At 41.1% G+C, this 9,404-nt stretch overlaps 1 pseudogene; it reads right to left on the minus strand.

The window, feature by feature from the left end:
* Positions 1 to 237: 237 nt before the first annotated feature.
* LOC114887528 lies at positions 238 to 797 on the minus strand (annotated as a pseudogene).
* Positions 798 to 9,404: the final 8,607 nt, after the last annotated feature.

Consider the following 9,404-nt stretch of genomic DNA (forward strand, 5'->3'; position numbering starts at 1 on the left):
TCCTCTTAGGAAACAACTATCAGTATCAAATTAGTTGTTATGCCTGACATACGGAACTAGTTATCACTTAAAATAGTATTTTATCCTTATTACATCATTATTTATAAGGGCTCTTAGGTCTGAACACTAATTGAATCTGCTTTCAGCACTTTGTTGTAGAGTTTTGGAACCAGTTCCATTAGAATGCGTACTTAAAATAATATTTTATCCTTAATACGTCATTATTTATAAGGGCCCTTAGAAAACTCTGACAAGGCCATCATCAAGCTGGAGCGCATTCCTAAGCATGGTTTCTAGTCTTAATTTTCCTCTGATCTTCAGGAGCACAGCCAATTACTATGGACTGAAACTTCTGATCCCCCAGCCCAGGAGGCGCCTCTGAGGGGCATGCGCTGTACATCGACGCTAGGTGACTCGGCGTTTCCCAAATCATCCAGAAACCTGCTGACCACCTCGCTGATGATCCTGGGGCATGCTTGAGGGGCTCCTGCTGCTGGGGGTTTCTAATTGTTTCCATTGAAACTTCAACGGTCCCATCAAACGGTTTGCAGTCAGATTTAATTCTTCTCTTTCCCCGTCGCTGATCTGCGCGTGCCCTGGCTGTTCTGGACGCTGTGCATCATCTCAGAAGGAAATCTTTCTTCTGCTCAACTGCAGCAGCAGCTTCTCTCAAAGCTTCCACCCTGCGCTCCAGCTGGTCCAGGCTCTCCAGAAGGCGGCTGGAGCGGTCAACCCATGAACGAGGAGCAGCAGAAGCGACCCTCGTTGGCCTTGGTGCTGATGCTCGCCTGAGCCATCTCGGCCGCAGGAGCCGCCGCCACCTTGCGGCGCTCGCCTCCCTCTGACGCGCCGCCCGCGGCCCCCGGGGTGGGGCCGGGGACGGGGCCGGGGCCGGGGCACCAGGTGCCTGTGCATGAGACACTCGCTGGCCCCGGGCTCGGACGGGCTCCGAGGGGCTCGGACGGCTTCGGACGGGCTCGAATGGTCTCAGAAGGGCGATGTCTGGCGAGAGGAAGCCCAGCGATTTCCCAGTGCGGGCGCGGATGGGAGGCCTCCCGTGGCGCCTGGGCTCACTCTGCCCGGGAACACCGCCTCCCCCAGTTTCATAAATATGATGCAACTTCAGGCCTTTTCCCCTTTCTTAAAAGCAGACGTAGATATTTGTTCTATGAAGCTACATTAGGGGTAATATGTTTTAATATACAGTTTAATTTGTTAAATAATGCGTGTCAGATAATTCTGAATAAAATTAAAACCAAAAACCCAGAAGGATTTTTTTCTTCCTGTGAAAACGGAACTTGATTCTAAAAGATATATAAAAATTCAAAGTGTTGAAAATATTCCAATTAATCTTGAAAAACACATGTTGAAGGACTTGTTCTCAAGATATCAACTTATTTTAAGAACTTGAGTCCTATTGTAGTGTGGATGTTTTCTAGACCAGTGCGTCTCTAAATTAAAGTACATTTAGGTCACCTGCGTGTCTTGTCAAAATGCAAATGCTGATTAAGTATATCTAAAATAAAGCCTAAACTGCTCTCAGGTGATACTGATGCTGCTGATCTTTGATCAAACTTTAAATAAGATTATAGACTAGTGGTGTGCAGCTCTAGCTGCATATTCACCTGGGTAGCTCTTAAGTACACCAATACGTAGCATCAAACCAATTAAATTAGAATCTCTGGGATTGTGCTCCAATCATTGGCATGTTGAAAACTCCCAAGTGATTCTAATGTGCAGTCAATATGTTGGAAACCTAAGAGATCCAATGTATAGAAGGAAGCAGACATCTGGAGGTTTAAAAACTGAGTGGTATCATTGTCTCTAGCCTCCTCTTGAGAACCTCTAACAAATATTAAAGTTGGGCCAGAGGTAGAGATCATACAAAAATGAGCCTGAAAATACCCAATATAGAGGATATTGCCAGGTATTTGTATACAATCTGAGTCATAGAGCATGGGGTCAGTTTCCTCAGACCATTATTAAGAATATATTGTAACAAATAGGGCTTCCCTGGTGGCACAGTGGCTGAGAGTCCGCCTGCCGATGCAGGGGACACGCGTTCGTGCCCCGGTCTGGGAAGATCCCACATGCCGCGGAGCAGCTGGGCCCGTGAGCCATGGCCGCTGAGCCTGCGCGTCTGGAGCCTGTTGCTTCGCAACGGGAGAGGCCACAACAGTGAGAGGCCCGCGTACCGCAAAAAAAAAAAGAATATATTGTAACAAATAAATGGAAAGGTTTCCTGTGTTCATAGGTTAGAAGAATTAATACTGTTTAAATGGCAATACTACAGAAAGCCATCTGTAGATTCAATGGAATCTCCATGAAGAGTCCAATGGCATTTTTTTTACATAAGAAGAAAAAACAATCATAAAATTTATATGACACCACAAAAGACCCTGAAAGAAGACCAGTAACTCTCTTAACCACTGGCCATTTACCAATGCCTTCATCTGTAGGCATATGGACGCACTACACTAGCGCTGGGAGAGCACAGTACCACAGGCCTCCCTTGGGGATTGCCTGCTTCTTTGTGATGCTGGTGATCTCTGCTGATGTGGTTGTTTCCTGGTCTCTATGCACTTGGTCTGCATGTGTTTCCTCAGTGTTGTCTTCCCTTGAAGGGAGGCAAGATTCCAAAGCTAGATCAAGTAGGTTTAGCTGCCACTCTAATGAGTCTGAATTTTGTTTTTAAGTTTAATGAGAAAGCTTTGAAGGATTTTTAATAATAACATGATCTGATTGCTACTTTATGAAGAAAACTACTGAGTCAATGATTATGGGTATGGGAGCAACAGTGGAGGAAGAGCCCCGCTAGGGATCTGTTGCAGAAGTCTAGATGAGAGAGGACTGTGGCTAGGATTAGATGAATACTGGTGGAGCAGCTGGATTCATGACGTATATTGATTGCAGAGCCAATAGAACTTACTGATGGATCGTATACAAGGTGTGAAAGAAAAGGAAGAGTGAAGGGCCAGAGGTGCACCAAAACTCTACAAGACAGCTGTGAAAACCATTGCAGAAGGTGGGAGAATATCTTGGTGCTCAACTGGGGACGATGATGTGAGTAAGAAGCAGATGACATAATCAGAGGGTAGTAACTTCAAAAGAGAACACCCAGTGATTTATGATGTCAGAGCAAAGGTGCATCCTTCCTCTCTGACCCCATGAGTCCCCATGTGAATCAATCATTCCTACTTCCCCATGAAGTGGGTTTTTCTCTGGTTTTAGGACAAGGGGTATCATCAAGTAAAAACAGGTGTCAGGTAAGATGGAATAGAGAAAGGGCTGTCAGAAGGAAGATCAAAAATCTGGAGAGATTTATTCATAATCTAATGATAGGGAAAGTACACAGGGACTGAGGATGTAAATGAGGATAGAGGATGAGAGTGTTGGAAGGAACAGCATGAGTGGTGCCGTGATCCTAGCACTATTATGTACAAGCTATCATGGAAAATAGGCTGAAGGTACATGTTAATTATAAGGGATGAGAAATACTGACTAGGAAAACATGGTTTAAAGGCCAAATAAATATAACTTACCAGCGCCTAGGTACCACCCGGAATGTTAGCATCATGGTACACACACCCTGTATTGATAGGAGGACATGGGTGGCAGCCCTCTCTCTGTTTTACACTTTAACTTGGTGGATCTTTTCTAATTTCTACATTTACTGTTGAGTAGAATAATTGTGACATCAGGAGGAAATCATCCAATCATGGTTTTCTGCTTTTCTTTTAGAATTTCTTCTCACTTTTATTAGTCTTTTACACTTTTCACACTATACTCCTGTCTCACTTGTCACCTGCTTTATGTGTTATGGTTTATTGTACAATATACTAACATTCTCACATCTTAAGTTTGAAACTAATTTTGGGCAGTTTTTGGACCCAGGACTTTAGAAATACTCAATTGGAATATATTTTTTGTCATGAATCTCAGCCATCATGACAGTAACTTTTCACTTTTTTGGAAAGAGAATGTTGCTATCTGGATGACCAGAATATCCTGTCACCTTGTGACATCATTAATGGCATCATGTTTATATCTGTACAGTGAGCATCTAGGTGATTCCTCATTTATGAGAGATAAGGCAACATCTTCAGCCAAAACATGAAATTTGACACTAAACATTATTTCTTCTCTATTGAATCTTAATTATTGGTATGTTTATTAAGAAATTTACATATACTGCTTTGTTAGTACATATGTGGTACTTTGTTTTCAAACCTTGCTGTGACCCATTTGAAGGGATTTTGACTTTGAAGTTACAAGATTGCCTCTTCTAGGATGTTAGAAGGGGTGGGGGAAGATTATATAGGAACAATTTAATTTTATGAATGGAGAAGATAATGAGTTCTGTCTTGCTAGAGGCTCTGAATAATGTGCAGATCAAATGTGTTAATAGTTTTACTGAGAGACTGATTTTCCAGTACTAAAAGTCTCATATATTTTTTAGCTTTGAAGGAAAGACTGAAAGGGGTTGGCATAAATCAACAATGTTGCTTTGTTAAGTGTGCTTTGTAAGATACAAATATCCTCTAAGATGCTAATAATTAGATAGCAGCCTTCTGCTTTAAGCTTAATTAAGAAGAAGAGATATTGAATTTGTATCCATATTTTTTTTTAAAAAGTCCAAAGACTTGCTAAACCAGCTAACTGGACTTTTTACAATGGATTGGCAAGATCAAGATTGCAGATGTCACCTATTAAGTCAGTGACACGCTTCACATTTAAGGTAATACTGCTCCTTTTTAGAACTTCTTACATTTAATTACATATTCAATATTTGCCTTCTTATTGTATTGTAGGCTTCCTAAAGGCAAGGGTCATATCATCAGAATTTTTTACGATGTCTGGAATGCTATAGCCACTCAATAAATACTGAAAAAATGAATAATTTAATTTGGGAAGATTAATCAGGTTGGGAAGCTGTGCTAATGAATAAAATGATTTTTCTATTAGTCAACATTTACTAGCTATAAAAATTGAGATGAGTAAGAAAAAACAAATTTCACAAATAACTTAGTCCTTCTTTTAAAGCATGAGAAAATCAAACATTATTAACATGTATACATGAGAGAGACCCAGAAAACTGAGTAACTCCCAACAATGGCTAAAACTCTCAGGGTTTGGGACTTCAAAGGGGAGGAAGGCATTTCACATGGAAATGGAAAAGCAAATGTTCGGTTAAAAAAAAAAAAAAAGTTTGCTGGGCCAGGCAGAGACAATGGAACACTGAGAGGAATTTTAACAGACTATTCCTGGTTCTTCCCTGTCTACCACACCTGGTTCATCCTATAGTTATCAATGGTGATAGCTCCATTCCTGCCACTGGTCCTCTATCTACATTCTTTTCGGCAGTTAGGGGGAAGGTAAAAGTTTATTCCTGAGTCTTTGAGGCCTTGGCTGTACACATACCAAAGAGACATTTTGGGGTGGCAAATTTTGCTCTCCTACAGTCCTGACTTTGAAATTTCTTTTAAGAAGTTTCACATTCCAGAAATTGAGTCAATAGATTGCTTCATCTCACTGAGCCAATTTCTTAGTTCTGACAGTAGGTCATGTCAGTTACTCATTTCAGGAGGCAGTGATGCAAGTAGGCTCTCAAAGTTAGGCCTATAGGGTGCAAGCAGTCAGGTATTTAATAAGATGCATTTCTGTGGAGACAAAAGTAAAACAAAGTTTAATGATTGGAACAAATATAAACTCAGCAACTGAGTCCTGAGAGTTTCCATTTGAGAAGATTTCTAGATCTGAAGGTTGAAGCATCTTTTGCAGTTAGAAATGTCTCTGATGATGTCATTAGGTGTTCATGTAAACTTTCTGAGTGGCTTACAAAGCAACAGGTACAGAGATTGCCTAAGCATGGGCTATTGTGGTGGTCTCTCTTACATTTATATCAAGCTGTTCAGCTTCAGATAGCAGGGCTTCAGGGAAAGGGCAGCTTTAGTTCTCAATGATTCCAAGTCAAAAGTGGGAGAAAAATTGGAAATGTTAGTTTGAAGAATTGTAGTCAAATATTTGAAGAAACTAGAAGAATTCACGATCCATTTTGGTTTTCAGGTGGACAACCAAAATCTCAAGGATGATTAATAGAACTAGAATCTAATATTAAAAACAGTGTATTATAGTTTCTACTGAAAAAGAAATTTTTTCTCTCTATAGTCACCCTCATTTTTATCAAAGAAAGCCAAATTAAAATTAATTCATTTGCAAAATAAGATGAGTTACATGAAATTTGGCCTGAATATTTACATAAGTCTGGCAAGGATAGCAATTGAGCACATAGGCTCTTTTTTTTTTTTTTTTCACATAGGCTCTTTTAAATCCTCTTTGCTGAAACTTTTCATAAGGAATCTCCAGACTGAATTTTTAATAGCCTCTTGAAGTCAGCCAGCCAAGCCAAGAACTTGCCATCAGACTCACCTGTAATACCTATAGATTTGGGTTAATTCTCTTCTTGAGGTCCCCCAAATATCCTGAGGTTCTTATATCTGCCAGGAAGTGACCTTACTTTCTCACCTGGTAAGGCTTCTGGGAACTTTGCAAGCAAGGTACCAGGCTGATTTTCCAAGGGGCTTTATGTCTCCATAATGTCAATCTTAGTTCCCTAAAACTGTCTGGTCATGTCTGATTGGATGCATATTCTAAAATGTGACATTCTAGTCAAAGCCTTGTAATATAATTAATTTTTCCAATTGTGCCCTCTTAAAAGGAGAACAGATTATTAGTGGATTTATGCAAGTAACTATTGCCATAAAAACACAAATACTTACTAAGAGTTTTCAAATTCTGGAGGGATCGGGGGGGAGAACAAGTATAAATGTTTCAATTCTGCTTACAAAGGTATAATTTACCAAATTGCTATATTTCATTACATAAGAGGAAATGTTTCCTCATATATGAAAATGAAAGATTAAAAAGTAATATTTCAAACAAAAAGTCATAAAAATTATAGTCATATTCATCAGTTCATTCAATCATGAATGTGATTGATTCTTGCTGAGCTTGATCTTTTGTTAGCAGTTTTAGGAAGCCATTAGATTTTTAGAGTTCTGTACTTTGTTACCCAATTCAGTAGTATAGTCTGAAATTTATTAGAAACCTGTATTTCTTCTATTGTACATTACTTCTACAGAAGTGCTAAGGGAAAAACCATCAAATACATCTATCAACAATTACAGTGCAAGAAAAAGAAATTAGACCCTTCCGGCAACTTGATAGGAACAAAGAAAAGTGTCTTTACTAAGATTATCAGGGCCTCAGACAATGCAGCGAAGATTGGGGGTATAACCAGACAGGTACTGTCCAGTTCATATTCCACTCAGCAGCCATCTTTGCTCTGACTGCAAACTGCTTTTGGTTGGATAGGAGGAATCCCATCAGGAACTGCTAAAGATTTCCTTCAGGGTAAAATGGATGGATGGAGTCATCCTATTTAAGAGGACCACCATTTGTAAACCTTTAAATCACTTTCAGAAAGAAATACTGGGGGAAATGTGATAGGAGGGGGGAGGGCAGGGAAGATGACATTTGTTGAAAACCTAACATCAAGTTATGTTGCAAGGCACTTTCAGTGGTTAATTGTATCAATTTGAACCTACAACATTGTAGTGAGGTAGGCAAAAACCCCAATCACAGAGGAAGAAACTTGAGAATTACAGAAATTTGGAGACTTGTTCAGGTAAGGGAGAACCAAAGAACACAATCCCATCAGTTTCGATGTTATATGTTGTTGAGAAACTAACGTGTTATCAGGGAGCAGCCAGGACCAGAAATGTTTCCCAAATGTGCCAAGTTAGAAATTAGAATCCGACAGCAGAGTGATCAACAGTGAAGGAAAAGCAGTAGTTAAATGCACCTGGCTGCCAACATTCAGCAGCTCCTGGAAAGAGGCTGGTAAGCAGAGTTCTTCAGGGAACAAGCAGGGACATTTTCAGTAGTCCCCCGGAACGCAGACTTGTCCAGGATCAACAGAATGGACGTTGTCTTCTAACAAGCAGAATGTCTCCTCTCCCTGCACGGCTTCCTCTCTCCCATCGAAGTGCCCGGGTGCTCCAGGGGCCAGGAGTTTGCTGCCAGTTTCCATTCGCCTCTGGACCCACCTGTGGGGCGGAGGCGGGGCTTTGCGCAAGGCTGCAGCAGGTGAGGTTGGCAGCAACCTGGCCGTTCTTTGGATCCCCTGGGCGCGCTCTAGTTCGCCAGCATTCCCGAGGCTCGCTCGGCCAGCAGGCTCTTCTCTCTCAGTCCTGCGGAAGCCATGGCCAAGTCCAGGGTCTTCCGTAGCTTTGGATGTGCTTGGCTACAGCGCTGGCATATTTCCTGGGTGGATTTATGCTGGGTATGTACACCGACGCCTTCCCCGGATCCCAGATCTTCCGCTCCTCCCTGCAGCCTCCAACGGGAAAAGCGGGAGAGTTTGGGGCTGGAGGGCTGTGCTGTGCTGTGGGCGCCGGGCCGACTGAGCTCCTGGACCTGGCGAGCTCCGCTAATTTCAGCAGAACTGGAAACCGGATGGAATGCATTTCGGCCTTCCTAATACAGTGTGACTGAAATTCAAATTTATTAAATGCTCACAGAGTTCAGGGTACTGTGAAGGGCTGTTAGAAAGACAATTTAGAAAAAGATGATTTCACTTACAAGCACCATTAAGGTGTCAAAACTTGCAACGAATATGGGCAGTGCTGCAAAAACTGCCCTTCCCTCGTCATTTATTAAACAAATGTCTGTGGAAGTCTCCCTGTGTGTCAGGCATTGTGCTATGAACTAAACCCCCAGGGCAGAACAAGAAAGATAGAGGCCGTACCTTGATACATAACAGGTGGGAAAATGAAAAGACTATCCCTCATCTAAAACTCGTTTAACCAACTCAAAATTATATATCAGAATTTGAAGATTTTCTGCATTTATAGGAATTTTTTTGTTGTTGTTATGCTCACCATGATCTATTTCTTGGATAAAGGCTTTTTTTTTTTTTTGGCTTCTAGTTTTTATAAAAGTCAAAAGCAATTATGTGTGTATGTAGTATGCATATGTGTATGTATTCTCCACCTACCACCCGTCCCATCTCAGGCTGGCTTAGGAAGCCTCTCAAAGAAACAGCCACTTCAATGGACACTCACCAAAATGTAAGGTGGAAACTGGTATCTGGGATGAAAGCTGAAAATATTAAGTCATTTCTTCAGTAAATTTGTTTCGCACATTTGATCCTCAAAATAAAGTGTTTAAAATATTGCAGGGTGAAAGTGGGCATAGAGGGAACCTACCTCAATATAATAAAGGCCATATATGACAAACCCACAGCAAACATTATTCTCAATGGTGAAAAACTGAAAGCATTTCCTCTAACATCAGGAACAAGAAAAGGGTGTCCACTTTCACTACTATTATTCAACATAGTC

This window comes from Monodon monoceros, unplaced genomic scaffold (assembly GCF_005190385.1).
Source record: "Monodon monoceros isolate NGI ecotype Baffin Bay Population unplaced genomic scaffold, NGI_Narwhal_1 Super_Scaffold_7, whole genome shotgun sequence".
Lineage (NCBI taxonomy): Eukaryota > Metazoa > Chordata > Mammalia > Artiodactyla > Monodontidae > Monodon > Monodon monoceros.